Genomic DNA, 20018 nt, shown 5'->3' on the forward strand with positions numbered 1-20018 from the left:
TAGCGTTACTCGTACAGTTTGTAACCAGGGAACAGGGGATCTTTAAAGCAAATTTAACGAATGCAAGTTTGGGTATGTGGGGTTCAATGATCTTTTTAACTTGGGTTGTGGCAGGGGATCGGACGTGCCTTAATTTTTGATTATTTGGGAAACATATATTTGTTGTCGAAATGGTAAAATTAATATTATTTTGCTGACAAACCCTCTCGAGACGCCTAGCGCAGCCTCATTCGCCCCCGGGAACATTTCAGTTGTATATCAAACAATTTGCATGCTTCCTTTTGTATTATATTTGCATATTTTAACATTTTAAAAGGCCGTTAAAGGGATTTCCAAAAATTGCAGACGAAGGCAATCAGGTTAACGAAATAAGGAATATGAAGTGTTAATACCCCCCCCCCGCCCCTCACTCCTTGTTTACAATTTACGGACGCTCGAGAGGAAATTCCGTAAAAAGTGAATGTTTGCCAAGTTTTAATTTCCCTCTGTCCCTCTCAACGCCTTTCAAATTACATCGTGCGCGAAAGCAACCTAAAAATAATTTTCCTTTATCAATTTCGGATTTTTCGAGTTGGCTCGCCCGGGAGATATTCGATCCGTCCGTTTATTATAGGCGCAATGTAAGCCGACCCGCAAAAAGGAAGAGGGCGCCTGTTATGCAAAGGGCCGAAAAAGCAAGACCGCGATAAATCAGACCTTCCAGTACGAATAAACTTCGTAAGTGGAAATGCTCAATTGACGGTTTCGGCGGGGCCCCGACTTCTGCAATCCGCTCACCGGATATGTCCTTTTGTTGGTTAACAAAAGCCTAAAAACCACTTCCGGCGAAAGTTGCGGCGAGGGGAACGGGGTCGGTCGGATCAATTACTTCCGATGCCTCTACGAGAGTCATTAATAATCCCTCCAAATTAAATTTTAATGAACCCTCTCTGTATTTCTTATAATTAAGGAGCTGACTAATAAGGAGAGGGAATCGATCGAAGACGCTTGTTATTTTTTTCCTTCCCTTTGTCGAGATTGTGTAACTTCGTCGGAAGGCCGACGGAAATTTACTTTCGAAATTTGATTGTAGCAGGAGAGAGGAAACAAATCAAAAATCTACCCCGGCAGGGTGCTTGCCTTCATAAACCCATTATTAAAACGTTTCTAGGGGGTGTTACAACTATTATGGAAACTATAAAGTACACTTTAGTGAACCCGAAATGCCTCACTGTAATAATTTTCCATTGAAATGCCCCTTTTAAGTGCCGCTTTCCCCTTTCCTTATTATCTACATGCGTCGAATATTAAACAGTATATGGTTTACGTATTATCATAAATTACACTCTATTCTGTGTTGATTTTGATTTCTTAAATGTATCCGCTACTTTTCGCGCTGAGAATATGATACTATACTTTGGTGAGGTCTGGTTTCTTACGATGCATCTGACCTTGAAAGGACAACCTCTTATGTGAGAACATCTTCCATGTAAATTAATTTCTAGACGATAATGGGATTTGTGATCGACTTACGTTCTGAAATTGTTCCATCCGAAATTTTTAAAGTGAAAACGCCGCTGGCAGCCTTACAACTTTGTCATGTACCACTTTGTGGTAGCTTTTTGCAAAACAGGTACTTTCATAAGGGCAAATCGGCCTCGTCAGACTTTACAGTGCCCAAATACTTACAATTAGAAGTTTACTCAAAGACCAGATACGTAGTTTTCAAAACGGTATTGACGAAGTTTCAAGCCGACTTAAAAGTGCTTTTCGAATCGTTTCCCTGGCATTAGGGACAAATCTTGAAGTGTATCTGATTCCCCCACATTTATAACAGTGCTTTTCGAATCACTCGAACATTAGGGACAAGCCTTGAGGTGTATGCGGTTCCCCCACATTTATAACAGTGTAACAGTGTCACGACATTCAGAAACCTTTAAACCTTTTTAAAGTCAAAAAAACTCCGACGTATGTGCTTCTAGATTAGTTTCCCGAGTAATAGTAACAAAATCTTGCAGAGTCTCCGGTAGCCCCACATTTATAACAATAATACTAACAGTTCATAACATTCAGAAACAGATTCTCGATCTGTTTCCGGAGAAATAGGTACAAAATCTTGCAGTGTGTCCAATAGCCCCACATTTATAACAATAAAACTGAGAGCTCAGAACGTTCAAAAACCTTGTGAAGTTTTCTTAAAAATCAAAAAGGTTTTGTAGAAATTATCTTAGAAACATTCCGAGAAGCCTCAGAAGGTATGTAAACATCCGTGTGGATTTGTGCAGAAGGTTTTTTTTACAAACGTGATTACAACTGTGGTACTCTATTAATGGATCTTGTCTGGTAAGACTACAGTTGTTCGCCGAGGTTGCTTAGGTAATTATAGCTGTAGGCATAATACAAAATTCAGATCATAACACTGCCTAGACACCTACCAAAATCCAGACGCCACTAAAAGCATCGGCCGCGGATCCGCATTAGAAGTTATCTAGTCCCAGATTGGAAATCAAGCTTCTCCTATGCCTGAGATTACACTCAAACTAGGCTCAGAGCCCAATATTCAGGTTAAGGTTCAAAACCCGTGTACAGATTCAGATTCACACACTAATTTTTAGAAAAAAAAATCAAACTCAAGTTTCAGACTCCAAATCAACCCGTTCTCAGACTCTGATACAGAAATAGAGCTCGTAACAGTTCAAACTTAAGATGAGTTTAAACCTATGCCTGATTCTTGGATCTCAATCTGGGTTTGAAACTAGATCGAGCATTGGTTTGGGCGTGATGCAGATTCTCTTTCAAGTGTAGTTTTATTCTGCAACTTAAACTGAATGTGAATCTCAATTGAGTCAGAATTTCAATTCGAAACCCGAGTGTGATTTAACAGCAACATGAAAAAACGGCAAATAATCGCCATTTTAAGGGTTCTAGTAATTTTACGTAGAATAGCCAAGGTCTAAAATATCTCAAGGATCCCCAAGGCTTTGTACGTATAATAACAAACAACAAAATAACAAAGGATTGAAAGGACGAGCCACTTTAGGAACCTAAAGATAATAAAAAATTAAGGATAAGAATCTCGAGAACCTTAAAAATGCCAAGAATTTTAGAAAGATTCAAGAATCTCAGGATTTTTGGTTCTATCATGAACCTCAGAAATTTTAGGGAACCCGAGTCCCAATAATTTCTAAGAATCTCAAAAATTTCAAGAATCTTGAGAATTTTAAGAATCTCAAGAATCATAAGAATCTCACGAAACTCATGAACGTCAAGGATCTCAAGATCTTGAGTATCTCGAGCATCTCGAGAATCCCGAGAATCTCAAGAATCCCGAGAATCACGAAAATCTCAAGAATCTAAAGAATCCCAAGAATCCCAAGAATCTCAAGAATCTCAAGAATCTCAAGAATCTCAAGAATCTCAAGAATCTCAAGAATCTCAAGAATCTAAAAAATCTCAAGAATCTCAAGAATCTCAAGAAACTCAAGAATCTCAAGAAACTCATGAATCTCAAGAATCTCAAGAATCTCAAGAATCTCAAGAATCTCTAAAATCTAAAGAATCTCCAGAACCTCAAGGCTCTCAAGAATCCTACGAATCTCAGGAATTTCAAGAATTTCAGGAATCTCATGAATCTCAAGAATCTCAAGAATCTCAAGAATCTCAAGAATCTCAAGAATCTCAAGAATCTCAAGAACCTTAAGAATCTTACGAATCTCAGGAATTTCAGGAAACTCAGGAATCTCAATAATTTCAAAAATCTCAAGAATCTCAAGAAACTCAAGAATCTCAAGAAACTCATGAATCTCAAGAATCTCAAGAATTTCAAGAATCTCAAGAATCTCAAAAATCTCAAGAATCTCTAGAATCTTACGAATCTCAGGAATCACAGGAATCTCAGGAATCTCAAGAATCTCAAGAATTTCAAGAATCGCAAGAATCGCAAAAATCTCAACAATCACAATAATCTAAAAAATTTCAAGCATCTCAAGAAGCTCAAGAGTCTCAAGCATCTCAAGAATCATTCTCAAGAATCATTCTCAAGAATCTCAAGAATCTCAAGAATCTCAAGAATCTCAAGAATCTCAAGAATCTCAAGAATCTCAAGAATCTCAAGAATCTCAAGAATCTCAAGAATCTCAGGAATCTCAGGAGTCTCAGGAATCTCAGGAATCTCAAGAATCTCAGGAATTTCAGGAATCTCAATATTCTCAAGAATCTCAAGGATCACAAGATTTTTCGAGAATCTCGAGAATTTCAAGAATCACGAGAATCTCAAGAAATTCAAGAATCTCTAATCTCGTGAATCGCGAGAATCTCAAGAATCTCAACAATCTCAGGGATCTCATGAATCTCAGGAATCTCAAGAATCTCAAGAATCTCAAGAATCTCAAGAATCTCAAGAATCTCAAGAATCTCAAGAATCTCAAGAATCTCAAGAATCTCAAGAATCTAAAAAATCTCAAGAATCTCAAAAATCTCAAGAAACTCAAGAATCTCAAGAAACTCATGAATCTCAAGAATCTCAAGAATCTCAAGAATCTCAAGAATCTCTAAAATCTCAAGAATCTCCAGAACCTCAAGGCTCTCAAGAATCTTACGAATCTCAGGAATTTCAGGAATCTCAAGAATCATAAGAATCTCACGAAACTCATGAACGTCAAGGATCTCAAGATCTTGAGTATCTCGAGCATCTCGAGAATCCCGAGAATCTCAAGAATCCCGAGAATCACGAAAATCTCAAGAATCTAAAGAATCCCAAGAATCCCAAGAATCTCAAGAATCTCAAGAATCTCAAGAATCTCAAGAATCTCATGAATCTCAAGAATCTCAAGAATCTCAAGAATCTCAAGAATCTCAAGAATCTCAAGAACCTCAAGAATCTTACGAATCTCAGGAATTTCAGGAATCTCAGGAATCTCAAGAATCCCAAGAATCCCAAGAATCTCAAGAATCTCAAGAATCACAAGAATCTCAAAAATCTCAAGAATCTCAAAAACTTCAAGAATCTCAAGAATCAATACAACCAGAGGCCTGAGACAGTGAAAACTGATACTAGAACACAAAAACTGAACTGGTAATTGAAAATTTTGGATCCAAGTTTAAACTGTAAACAGAAAAAGAAAATTGCAAAGTGGGGTTTAGAAAAAGTGGGCGCTAGGAACAGAGTCATAGAAAGTAGAAATTGAAAATCATCAAAACTAAAAACTGGAAGCCGAAAACTAGCCACGGAAAAAGATTTATCACCTCATTTGCTCGAATACCTCAAACCCTTTTAACAGACCAGTGTCATTACCTAGTGTCGTATAGTGGTGCTTCTCACGTCACGTGTGAATCATTTCTTTTATGTAAACAGTAAATATGATCACTGGAACGCTGAAACTGCTGATGTAACAAGATTCTAAAACTGAACTCGAACCTGGAAATGGAAGATCAGAACCTAGATGATCGATGACCGGATCCTGAAGTCTGAAAACCCACATCGAACAACAAGGAATTACGAATCAGAAACTGAAGTGCGGCAATTTGAAAATAAAGACTAGTATCGGGAATCTCAATCATCTCAAGAATCTCAAAAATCTCGTGCTTCAAGAGTACAAAATCTCAGGAATCTCAATAATCTGAACAATCTCAAGAATGTCAAGAATATCAAAAATCTCCAAAACACAAATATACTAACAATCTAGAATTAATCATCAATCATTTCTAGGATTTCCGGATTTTTAAAAACCAATAATTTCAATAGTTTCAAGACACTCAAGGATCTAAAGAGTTTCCAACATAAGAATCTTACGAATCCCAGAAACCTGAAAAAAGTTAAAAATCTCAAGAATCCCGAGAACCTCGAAAACCTCACGAATATCGAAAGTTTCCAGCATCTCAAGAATCTCTGGCATCTGAGTAATTGCAAGACTCTCAGGAATGTCAAAACACACATACAACAAACATTAGGTCATTGAAATTTGAGGACCTTGAAAATAAAATCACTTAAAAAATGACATTTAATGACCTTGTGTTAAAAGCTTTCAAAGGCTAAAGTTCAATTCATTTTCGAAAGATGGGAGTGAACCTCAATGAAGAAGTTGACTTTTACATTCAACTACGATGTTTGTTATTGGTTTGTGGGATGAGTCGGGGGTGTTGTTTGCCTAAAATATTTATTTAATCTGTTTTTGTGTTGCCATAATACTTCTTTTGTGGAAAACTAACATAAATGGTTTTCGAAGAGAGGTAAAACCTCAGACCTCCTGGGTATGGTTGCCACTAAAACGATTTCGCTGTTAGAGGAAGTATTCGGCGCCTCAATATCAAGAGGTAACTTCTTATCTCCTGGTCGTCGTCATTCAAATAATAAATGTGGCCTACGACGTCACACTTTTGTACGCTTGATTAACGGAATCGTTCGGTACTAGGAGAACATGTTAGAATAGATATGATTTTAGCACCATACCCCCTGGTTGTCGCTATCAGGATTCAAATATTACTTCCTCGCGCGTCTGTAACCTTCATTTTGAGTCCTCTGACACAAAGGTTAATTGAATATTACGGTACTATGGGACTTCGTTAGTTCAATAAGTAAGAAATGTAACCAGAAAAGCACCATAAAGAACAAAATATTAGAAAGTATTTTGTTTACGTAATCCGAAGGCTATCGGCGATCAGGAGCCAAATGTAACCTTTACGGCAAGGAAAGTATTCGTTGCCGCAAGTTAAAAAGTAATCCTCCCATGTTATACTGAAACTTCTTGGTCGACATCGTATTGAACTGATGTGGCCTGAAACGTGATTCAATTTACTGTAGTCAACAAACACAAATCGCCCTAAATTTAAGTATCTTGTTAAGTATTTGTTTTAGTTTACTCGTTATTCTCGAGATGTCGCTTTATAATTGAGCATTACGCAAACGAGTTTCTTGCGTCAGGTGAATCGTACAATTTTTTTTATCCGTCACGTAACGTCGTTGTCTTCCGAAACGTGCCTGTCGAATGTTTAGCTTATCATTACTGCTTTATGTTTCAGTGAGAGAAATCTTGGCCTATTTTAAGGCGTTATGCCTCCATAAAGTTCCCTTCTGCTTTCGAAGTTGTTGACATCGCGTCAATCAATAAATACATTTTGAGCACCAGCGTAATAAAAATAAACAGAGGGAAATTTATAGAAAAGTTTAGATCAAGTGGTCCTCCACCACGAATTGAAGTGTTCATATTATTTGTTGTTCGCTTTGGTTAAACAAAGTTATAGCAATCAATTGATATTTGGGCGATTAAATTATTAGTTAACATTTAACTCACGTATTACCTTTTAGCGTTTGTATTAGCCTTCAAAGGTTTTCAAAGATCTCTAAGAAACTCTAAACGTCTTTTAGTGACTTTGAAAGCGTTTAGAGTATTTAACAGCATTTGAAGGTATTTATGAGGCCCTTACGATTTAGAACGAAACACCCGTTTTGCGCCCCGAAGTTCTTACCAGAAGTTATGACCACACTGTACATTTGTGAAGTAGTTAAAAGATGGGAAGTCCATGAGGCTTTCGACATTGATTCTGGAAATGGCTAGTTTTTTTGCAATTCCAACAACGGAATTACTAATAATGTAAGGGGCATAAAATCTGTCGATATCGAGAATAGTATAGTAATGTGATCATGATCACATAACTGGTAACTATAGAGGAGTAGCATGTAAGAAGTGCCGTTTGAATTTAAAACTGCTCAATTTTGATCGAAATACAAGTGCTTGTAAAAAAGCTTAAGTAATATATGGAATTTTGAAAAATGGACCTTTTCGAGTTGCCCATAGTATTGACCAAAGATTTATAAAAATGAAGATGGTACAGCTAAGTTTTTCATTTCTGAACTGAGGGAGTTTTAGCAATCAAAGATAGTTTATTAGTCCGAGTTTTGCTCTGGCCCCTCGTAGATTATATTAGAAGTATGTCAACTGCGAAAAACTAATTAACTTATTTCGTGTTACACGTCTCCCTTAGGAACGAATGAATATTGCCAACGTTTCCAGAAATCACATGTAAATACAATCCATCATAATATTTCTTAGCCGTTTTCTCGAAGGATGCCATACCCTTTCGACCCCTAAAATCATAAATTACATGCAAAATACGAACTCGGAATCCACAGAAAACCAAATCCCGTCTAAAGACAAAGGATATCACGCGATAACATTACAGTGTAATAAGATTTCCTTTCGAGATGAAAAACGGAATTGCCGTACGGTTTTATTTTTCGAAATACTCGCTGGCGTGGCCGTATTAAATTTCGGCAACGTCTGATCTTTCTTGTTGTTGGGTGCGCCCGCCTCGTGAAAAAATAACGAAGTAATTAAATTAGATAAATAAAAATAAACACAAATCCACTTGTGGGTCTCATGTAAATAACAATTTTATATCAAGAAAACGTTTCTGCGATAAACATCAAAGAAAAATAAAAATAGGACAGAAAATCTTGTACAAATAAAAATCGAAAAGCAATACACCTTGGATTTTTTTCGCTCTGCTCGCTACGAGCTCGTTGCGGTTTCGACTATGTACTGGAAATAAAATTGAAGGGGTGTCGGAGGCAATTACGAACAGACGCCAGTGCGAAATGAATTTTAAAGGTACTTTTTTTTTATCGCCGACGCCTTTGCCAAATGTGAACGTAACCTTTAATCTGCTAAATGTAGATTCGCTCCCGTTCAAATCGATTTTGCGAAACCGCCAATTAGGAGAACATTCTTTCATTACTTTTGGCGAATGTTGACTCTAAGTAATTGGGTTACATACACCCGTTAAGCAGAGAGAGAGAGAATCTGGTTCTATCAATCTTGTACTGAGTATTTTTAAGCTTCAGTGAGTCGATCAATCTCGATGCCTTTTCGGGTATTAGAATTGCGGGCGGATGTGTCTTTTCGGTACAAATTGATCTTTTGGGCCGTGAGCAATAAGTCGGAAGCCTCAGATGACCTAAATAATTGTTTGGCTTGAAGCCCTTACGCCCAATTAGTCGAGATGATTTCGTCGGAATTTTGCCCAATACCAGCAACGCCCAATACATTTTTATTTTAGTGCTTCGATACTACTTAATAAATGGTCGTCGTGTTCAATAAACCACCAATAACTAGACTAATCCACGAACCAGAACCGGAAAAGATCTCAAGATATCCTCAAGGTACGCAAAACAATACGACCCTAAATCAGCGCCTAAAACGCGATCGATCAACCCTTGAAAAGTGGCTGGCGAATTATGTAATCCAAAAGGCATTCTGGTGAATTAGAATAATCTACGACCTAGTACAATGAAAACAGTTAGGGATTCGTGAGAAAGTGGAATTTTCCAATAAGTATATCGTATGTCTACACTAAATAAAACGCGCGCTTCATGTTAACTATCTACAATTCAACTAATGCATGGAAGCGGATAGGCGTCATTTTCCGTCACAGCACGGCGCGGCGTTGTTTCAGAAAATCTACACAAAAGCGGTACAATTCAATTTTTTAAGAGCTGAGGATAGAATATGGTAGCGCTGTTTGATTGGGCTCAGTTGACATTTTAATCTGATGTTTGACTAAGGTAGAGGTAGAGAATACCCTATCAAGAAATCACGTTATCGGGATTGCCAGAAAAAGAAGGCACTGTAAATAACCTTGACGTTAGGGCATAGATAAGTAACAAAATCATTGGGACCACTAGAGTAACCTACTTGAATTAAAATAAGTAGTAATCATTTGAATATCTCCTCTTTAAGGAACATTTCAGCGACAGCAACACTTTTTCTTGGTGAAGGGTTTATTTGTGTCTCTTTTTTTGGTGGATAACGCGCAAACGTAGCCGTACTTGAGAATATTTCTTGGCAAGACAGTCAGTTTCGTGGTTATCGAGGATTTTTGAAGAGACAGTCAGTCTTGCTCAATTGTGAAGTTTAGGTCAAAAGGGCAATAATGTAATTGTAATTACAACAAAGTCAATGTTGTTGAAATCGAAATTTGAGAGCAATCGAAGTATCATAATTTTGTGCCTGATCGCAGTCACGGCCGGGGATTTTGGATTATTAACACTTTAAGGTAATTAGAATTGTCAGTCGATCGCTTGTTTGCGTGGTATGTGTTATTCTGACCCTAAGTGCCTGTTTCTCTTTCAGCTGAAATAAATTTGTTTCATTTGTGACTTCAGAGTCAATAAAGATCATATAGGAGTATTGAGAAAGGGTTTCGTTGGTTCCGTTTCTGACATTATCGCGGGTTAAATGAAAGACGCGTGTCGATTGGTTGTGGCGTCCGCAATTAAAAACACTGAAGACACTTCAAAATCAGTTAGGAGACTATAGTGGAAGTTTCCCTGGGGGTTTCCGCACTCGGAACGCGCAAATTAGTGAACCCAGGTTTTCCACGGCCATAGCAATGCATAAGTTGTAATATAACCACTATTGACAAGCTTGACTCTGAGGGTTCAGTACGAGGTTTCCTCAATTGCTTTTAGGAAGAGGGGATTGGTGAAAGAAGCTGAAGTTTATCTGTAAAGCAAATTAAAATGGTCGCTGAAATCGATAGCAACATTTTGAAGGCGTACCTGAAAAATTGAAAAAAGTGGCATATAGCTATAATTATATGTCGGCACCTGCAGTAAGGATAGATTGCCTTATGTGTTTAGTTTTAATTATTTTTGTTTTAACGGTAGATGTGGTCATGGGCTGAGACTGATCATGTCATTGGATTTTATCAGAATTACTAGTTATTTCCCCGGTCGCTATCGCTGCGTACGCTAATTAAATTTCAAGATTTTATTGACGTATTGAATTCAAGTGCAGTTTGATCGCGCATTATTTTGTATATAAAGGAGAAAGGAAGTAAATGGAAAGGGAAAAGGTTTTAAATAAGCAAACTGGTTGTTAACCGACACTTTTTCCTGGTTAAGGGTTTATTTGTGTCTCTTTTTTTTGGTGGATAACGCGCATCCAGTTCTTTGGACATTAAAACGTAGCCGTACCTGAGCGTATCGAGGTTTTTTGAAGAGACAGTCAGTCTTGCTCAATTGTAAAGTTTAGATCAAAAGGGCAATGATGTAATTCTAATTACAACAAAGTCAATGTCGTTTAAATCTAAGTTTGGGAGCAAACGAAGTATCATAATTTTGTGTCTGGTCGCAGTTACGACAGGAGATTTTGGATTATTAACACTTTAACGTAATTAGGATTGTCAATCGTTCGCTTGTTTGCGTGGCATGTGTTATTTTGGCACTGAGTGCCTGTTTCTCTTTCAGCTCAAATTAATTTGTTTCATTTGTGACTTCAGAGTCAATAAAGATCATATAGGAGTATTGAGAAAGGGTTTCGTTGGTTCCGTTTCTGACATTATGGCGGATTAGATAAAAGACGCATGTCGATTGGTTGTAGCGTCCGCAGTTAAAAACACTGAAGATACTTCCCATCAGTTAGGAGACTATAGTGGAAGTTTCCCTGGGGGTTTCCGCACTCGGAACACACAAATTAGAGAACCCAGGTTTTCCACAGCCATAGCCATGCACAATCTGTAATTCAGAACCACTATTGACAAACTTCTTAAACACATTTAAAGATCAATAAAAGATTGTAGCGATTTTTGGATCTTGACCAAACCGACTACAATCATAATTTCATCTTTGTAAAAGAAACATTTCTACATTTCCACTGGACTGGATTTAAAGGTTGCACCGATTTAAATCTACCGTTTCCGTATTAGTCGTGCTTTCTGGTAGCCCTCTCATTAATTACAGGGTTGTCTAACTGGTATCTCGCTGGGGGGGGGGGGGGGGGGGGGGTTCATGTCGCAGAAATTCTTCATTTATCAATACATCCACGTTAATTACGCGTTAACAGCAGTATATTATTAAGACATCGGTATAATATAAAGCGGTCATACCTTTGTAAAGCTTACATGAAAACAAGAACGACATCTAATCAACCTGTAATTTTGACGTTAGGGCATAGATAAGTAACAAAATAACCTAGAATAATCTACTTGAAATAAAATAAGTAGTAATCAATTGACTATCCAATATCTCCTCTTTAAGGAACATCAGCTGTCTTTAACTCCTTAAACGTCATTGTTTTGTCCAATGCGCCTCAAGCAATTGCCTACTCAGTTAATCAATTACCAAGCCAGGTAGCTCGGGTTTGTGAACTTCTTTAATTTGTTTGGAACCCAGATCAAACTTACCGCAATTGCTTTTAGGAAGATGGAATTGATGAAGGGAGATGATGTCTATTAGCAAATTAAAATGGCCGCTGAAATCGGTTAGCACCATTTTGAAGGCGTACTTGAAAAATTGAAAAAAGTGGCATATAGCCGTAATTAAATGGCGGCACCTGCAGTAAGGAAGGATTGCTTTATGTTTAATTTTAATTATTTTTTTGATAACCTTAGATGTGGTCATGGACTGAGATTGATTATGTCATGGGATTTTGAGGTTAATTTTGTTTTGTAACTTATTAGTTGTTTCTCCGGTCGTAGGTAAGAAGCTTTGCTATTGCCGCGGACGCTAATTAAATTTCAAGACTTATTGCCGTTTTGAATACAGGTGCAGCTTGATCACGCATGATCTTGTAAAGAAAGGAGGAACGAAGTTCGTAGTTATCAAGGCTTTTTCAAGAGACAGTCAGTTCAATTGGGAAGTTCAGATCAAAAGGGCAATAATGTAATTGTAATTACAACAAAGACAATGTCGTTTAAATCGATATTTGAGAGCACTTTGTGTCTAGTCGCAGTTACGGAAATTTTGGATTATTAGCAGTTTAAGGTAATTAGGATTGTCAATCGATCGCGTTTGCGTGGTATGTGTTATTCTGGCCATGAGTGCCTGTTTTTCTTCCAGCTCAAATAAATTTGATCCATTTGTGACTAAGATCATATACGAATATTGAGAAGGGGTTTCGTTGGTTCCGTTTCTGACATTATGGCGGGTTAGATGAAAGACGCGTGTCGATTAGTTGTGACGTCCGCCTGTAATTTCCAGGAATCTGCGCTAGTTCCGTGTCGTACAGCTTGTTTTGTTGGAACTGTACAAAGAACACACTCAAGCGAGAAACGGCAGAATGAGAACGTAGAAAATTCAGTTAAAAAGTATTCATTTTTTAGACTCCGCCGCCAATTACTGTACTTCAAAACAAATTCACGAAATATTCGATCGCATTCATCTCCGTCACGTTTGATCTTACATAACGAAACGTGAACAGAATTCCGTCTTCACTCACGTGAATCTAGACTATCAAAGCACCTTTTTCGTCACGGGAATGACAACGAACCCCGTCCAGCAGTCGAATGCATTAAAAGTCATCGGTAAGCGTATTTCGACGGAATCCAATTAAAGCGCCACACAAAAAAAGTTGATTGCGCTAAAATTGTCCCGAACGACCCCATTTGACTTTTCAATTGAAGTAAATTAGGAACAAGCCGCGAATTACACTGCCGGTCTTTGTATGCCTTTTCTTTTTTTCTGGTAGTTCCCTTAACTTTTCCGGCTAATTAAATGCGCATTTTAATTTACGTTCACTCGTTAAACGTCAAAAAGGCGAGAAGATGGTGGCGTCTTTTTTAATTTCTACCGCTACTTTGCACAGAGCCCCGGACACAGCCCTTTCTTTTTACGTGGCGAGACAGAAATGAATTTAACGTTCGTGTTGCAGAAGAGCTAATCAGCTCAAAGTCGATGACGTTTTCGAGAGTCGCGACAAAGGGTGGTTAAGTGCTGGTTGGGAGAATAACATCAGGTGTTTTCTTTCAACGTTGACGTTCCCGTCGCAAATTAATTGTGTTGTTGCCTTATTACATTTTGAAGTGCAGAACCTGGAAATTTTCATGCATCCCGTTTTACCGAGTGCACCCGTTGTTGTTGGCTTGTAATTGGCATTGGCGCGGAGCTTTTAGGTTTATGGGAAGTGGAATTCGTCTAAACGATGTTTTACACGTAAGTTAACAGGATCATTTGTCATACAAGTCTCGAGTACGGTCTTCTTGTTCCAAATTGCCATACTCAATAGAACAAAACAAGTTTATGGAGATGCAGAACGAATACGCCACTGGTGATCCCCACTAAAGTAATTTTAGAATTCAGATCTGGCGTAATGAGCCTAGATATACCCTAGAATAACACTCATAATTACAGTTTGTGTCGTTTATGATGATGAGGAAAATTATTTAATTTAATAATCCATTCAGTTGATAAAATTTTCAGGCATTTCGTTGTGTAAAATTCCTTATCTTGAGAGATTATTTTGTGTAAAATGGACCGGAGTGTTAAAACTTAATGGGTTTGAATAAGATAGCAATCGATAACATAAAAGAAGGGAAACTTTAAGATGCTCAGCTTTAACGGCAAGGGCATTTCCGTCCCTTCTACGGCATTATTGAAGTTATGGCGTTCGTTTTTTTTTGTAATTTTACTCCTATTTACGTTCTGAGCTTTTGATTTTTACGTAGTGGTGGCGCTATAGCCATTGTGCCCGAATGCGGCGACCAGTGAGCCTTTGCAACGCTTTTTAAAATTCTTACTTTCATTTAGACACATCTAAGCCACTTATCTATTTTCTCTGTAAATTCGTTTAGCTTAGATGTAAGTCAGTTTTGCTGGTAGAGTTATTATTTCACAGTTCGTTATTTTGCCGCTAGAGGTCACCCGAATGTACCTTTCTGTATTTCCTCCCATGCTCTTCATAATGCTTCCGAGTGCGCGTTGGTTGTTGTTAGTTCTCTTAGAGAAGGTTCTGCTTTCGTAGTAGTTGCATTCGTAATAGCTATCCATCATATTAGACTTTTTACCGATGTTGAATTGTGAATTGTGAATAGTAATATTATTTTCCACAACTCCTTGATATAACGTTTGAGCACATTGGTTTCCTATACGACCAAATTGTAATTAATATTTTTATGTGAATTCATTTGTAGAAGACATTTTGAAATTTTCCTGACTACGAATCGATCTAAATCTATTGAATCACTAAGGGCAACAAAGCTATAAAAACCACAAACAACAGGGGCCAGGCGGAAAAATGTTGGGCACGAATCTACCACACCTTCTGCCAGCCTGCAAGAAGTTTACTGCCCGTTTAAAACACGACAAGAAGTCATTCTTGTAGAAGTTTCAGATCGCAAAACCACAGCATGCTTCACATAGAAAGCAACGATAAGAACCACCGAACAGTGGAGGTGGCAACATCTCCACGCACGGGGATATTTACCGAAATTGGTTTTTTTTTTCGATTTGCACTTATCTCGTTATTGAGGATCTAAATGGAGATTTTATACGTAAGTGGTCCGGCATTTCCTAACGCTTTCCTTATCTTCGGGCATTTTCTTTTTAGACATCTAATATCCGACGGTTGAGCCGACGTAAATAATTATTGTTAGCATTGTTATTCGTATTAATTGGTTTCTACGCCCTCTCGATAACTTAGAGATAGGTACGTTCAATATTTTAAGACAGCTGTTTTATGAAGTTTTTTTTAGAGGATTCTTCTTCCTGGGATCCACCGTTGAACAATACCAGTCCAGCTTCAGGGTGTTAAGATTGCCGGGGTGTTTCCGTGCGAGGGTATCAATTTAATTAGGCGCAATAACTTTTACGATTTTATCATGGAGATAACGGACAACTTTAAGCCATTTTATTGATTGCACCGACCATTTGGTCACTCGGACAATTAGATAAGCATCCGAACAACTGGATTTAACCGAGAAATTTACAAAGCGAATCGTTAACTACTCCTTGAGGGGAATTTTTTTAAATTTTAAATTGTAATTGCACACGTAACTTGGTCAGTACTTTACCATAATTCCTATCGATGAATGAGGTCATTGAACTTGCTTATCCTAGAAAATTTAATTAGGTAACGCAAAAATGTGGTCTTGGATGACCTTGACCGTAATTAGACACCACACAAAAGTGACCTTGTATGACCTCGAAACAATTTGACACCGCAAGAAATTGACTCTTTGACCTTGAATGGCTCTCTCGTAGACCCGTCTCTTCCCGTTCGCGGCGGCAAACGACGTTTACTTACGGCTTAACACGCGCCCCACCTTTCCCGTTCTTCATCTAAACCTAATAAAAAAACGGCGATCCTTGCGAAAACGTAGTTCTATAACAAAATACTGATTCGCTGACATTATTTTCGGCCCGATATACTTGTTCAAAATAATGTCACAAAATAAACATGGTTTGGCCTTGGGTGACCTAGAACATGCAATTTGACACCTCAAAAATGGGGCCATGACCTTGTATGCTCTTGAAAATGTAACTTAGCACCACATGAATTGATGACCTAATTGGCAAGGTCGCCGCCCAGGTGACACACGACTTTCACCTTGAACTTGTTTTCAAGGTCACCGCCACGTGAACTTAACCTTCTTTCCAAGGTGGCGAGCGACCTTGAACTGAGACAGTATCCACTGATACAGAGCGCCGAAACACACAGAAACTCGATCACTTTACGGAAAAACTGAATCATGGACTGGAGCAGATTCGAAAACTTGAGGCGTGATATCGACAAAGAGACAAGAACAAGATTAATATTCAGTTGTTATACCCCAAACACTGGTTCAAGGGATCATTGCCGAGCTAGAAGCGAGGTATCACAATTTGATCAGGACTTGTGAGCCCAGAAGGACGCGTTTAGCCTAATATGTAACAGACAATAGCACAACAAACAAATAAAACTGGTAGTGAATCGCGCGACACAAAATATATTGCGTAAGCAATGCGATCGACCGACACTGAGGTAATCGTATACCAAAACTGTATTTAATACTCAATAAGAATCAATAATTCGAATGACTTTACACTAGAAAAGCAACATTTTGATCGACTACGGGTTATCCTTACATAAAAGCACAAACTTCAAGCAATAACGATGCACAAATATCTAAATTTCTATGGATCTAATCAATTCAAAATGTAAAGAAGATAACATGAGTCAATTCTTTGGGGTAAAACAAATAACGTAACTAAACATTGTAAATATCGGCTTCTTGTAATAATGCTTGGGTATGGAATCTGGTTCTGGTTTCTGGTCGGTAAGAGGCTCAGGAATTATGTTCCTCGAAATCTTAACAATCACACTTTTATAAGGACAAAGAGAAAGTGAGCCATTGAGAAGGGATTTAATTTCAAAGAATAGGGACGATATCGGCGACGTCTAACGGAGGAATTTTACAACACATACTACAGAGTGATTACAAATAAAATTTTGACGTTACCACGTAACATGCTATGTATCTTGGGTGACCCTTAAAAAGTTCGGCTTTCGGTTGTACCTACGACGTTCCCTAAAATGCTAAGTTCATCAAAAAACAGTTACTTGAGCAGTTGAAAAGATTTCTAAACTTTTTGGACGACCGGTTCTACCAAAATTAATGTGACAGTGAGAAATTAGGGGTTGAAAAAGAACATAATGGGGTAGTAATCGTGGTATAAATAAATTTCTGTAAAATTTAAAGGGGACATGAAACAGTCTCGAAAGTTTAAATTGGCAACATTTCAATTACAATACACTAAATTAAAATTAAAGGCCAGCATGTAGAATTAATTAACGACAAAGATTGTTATCGCTAATTGCTTGACGTCCCGGAGAATTCCCAGATAGTTTAGCAAATTTAATTGGAGATATCATTGAGGTTTAACTTCAACGGACTTGTTAATTACTTTTTGAGAGAGTCCTCCCTTTTTTATAATTTAATTGAAACGCTACCCTTACTCGTTCCAAACTAAAGCGTACACTTTACGTTATTCGAATTTTTTGTTTTTTTTTGACGCCGACACGTGTTACGCCCTTTTCTCTTTTTCGAAATATCAAATTTCGCTCTACATAATTTCCGCATAAATCTGCGGGAAGGAAAAGTTAATTTGGGCGACGGGGCGAGATCAATCAGTTTGGCGCGTGTGGGTTTGTCTCCCCAACGACGCGTCCTCGTCTCAGTCGAGCGCCTTACGCTAATCTAATTCGTCAATTAATCGCACACGCGTTCGAGTTAATACGAAACAATATATTTATTACAATAATCCGAGTAGATCGCGCTTTCAGATCTAGCAAATTATACGCGGAGGGGGTTTACGCGATCTCGGATTTAAATCCCATTTCCGGTAGAGTTTGGAAATACTAAGAGGTCGTAAGAGATGGTGTAATCCGGCAACTTCAACGTCTAAATATGGAAATGGGGTAAAAATACCTACTCGCCGCTGCATACGGTTCAATGCAAGCAAGCAATCAAGCAAGCGTACCAGATCGGAGGGAAGCACTCCAGGGTCTGACTCAAGGCATCTCTCTTATTAGCCCTTCTTCCCAATTACAGAAAACGACCTTCAGCCCCACATAACAGTTTCATACGTTATACTTGAAGTAAGGTTACTTAACAACCCGCCGTGCCTTAACACCCTGAATACCTGAAAAACATATGCTGGAATTATTGGGTAACCTATATTTTCCACTTTGGCATCTATTTTAGGGGAGAGACTGCTCTACGCTTAATCGTTTTCCAGAATTTGGTTTTAAAATTTTTATTTGTTACTCAGTTGTAAACGTTGATTAACTAGACAAAACGCAAACGGGTAAACGTAATGTTTAAACGCTACTGACTTGTAAAACTGACAGCAGACTTGTAAAACTGACAGCAGACCTGTAAAAATTTTACAAGTTAGTAATCTAGTAATTTCATTGGCCAGAATTAATGGGAAGTCTCTGTTACATGGATAACATGATATTTTAGACATTTCTTCAAGATTAATTTAAGAACTAATTATTTACGTTTACAAATGAGTAACAAATAAAATATTGTACATTATACGCCAGGTAATAGTTTTTACTGGCTCTAGGAGATGACAAGCTCGCCTAACGGCTCGCTAGTCAACTTCTCCTATCGCCAGTAAAAACTCACTTACCTGGCTAATAATGTAAAATACTATATTTTGTTCAGCATTGGAAAATTTACACGTTTACCGCTTCATAGCGAACGTGAACAAAAATATGTCTGGAAATAAAAGCGATAACAGCGCGTGCATTCTCGATAAAAGTGTGCATTTGTAAAGAACACGTGCTTTCAAGGAATAGCACGTATTATTTTGTCATAATTGCGACTATGTACCAATTTAGGTACGCTAAAACATTTGAAAATATTCATCAGTTGGTGATAAAGTGTCGCCAATTTTATTTTGAGCGAAAAATTTCACACAAGAGTATTGCTGGTATACGCGACATTTTTGGTTTGGTTGCGTGGCGTCTTTACAGCAGTTACCATCTCGTGTACCAACCCTTGTACATTAAAAGTGCACGTAGTGGCAGATTAGCCAATATGTATAGTTAATTTGTATAAAGGGAAATCTTCTTTGTACACTGTAGCATGAGTTCTTCGATTAAATTAGTGACACTGCCGAAGGCTCTGACATTGATGGCTCAATCGCAAGATGGAACCGCGTCATGCTCGGAAGCAGGGTCATTATATCCTGACTCGGGACGACATAGGTGACCTCCTCGGTCATTAGAGGATTGAGACACAAAGCTTCCAAGGGGTTCAAAGACATTTTTCTTTTTGAAACCTTTTTGAGAACTGTCTCAATCTTTGCGAGCGGAACTTTCAAGGTGTTTATAATTTGTAAAAGGACTTTTGAAGCTTTGAGGCCGCCAAAAATTTTTAAGAAGTTTTACAACCTTTTAACTGTATTCACTACTTTCATGTGTCACCTCAATGAGAGTTAAATGGATTTCTCAGCCTTTTAGTGCCTCTTAGAGCTTCCAGTAGAGCTAATTGATATCCAGCTTTTGCCATTCCGACATTTTAACCCTTTAATAGCCCTACCACGAATTAACGAGGCTTGAATCACTTGCGTTGCACGTTACAGTACTGTGAGGACTTCTTAGGGAACTTGAAATCTTTACGAGTTATTAAAGACCCTCGATATTGCAAACTTCAGACCTTTTGAAACCATTATAAAAAAGGAGGGCTTCTAAGTCCTTTTAGAAGTATCTCAAATTTGTTATACCCCGATAATGCGTGCTAACTTCGCCTTCTTACAACTCGGCCTCTTCTCAAGA

The sequence above is a fragment of the Photinus pyralis genome, unplaced genomic scaffold (genome assembly GCF_008802855.1).
Source record: "Photinus pyralis isolate 1611_PpyrPB1 unplaced genomic scaffold, Ppyr1.3 Ppyr1.4_LG9, whole genome shotgun sequence".
In the NCBI taxonomy this organism is placed as follows: Eukaryota; Metazoa; Arthropoda; class Insecta; order Coleoptera; family Lampyridae; genus Photinus; species Photinus pyralis.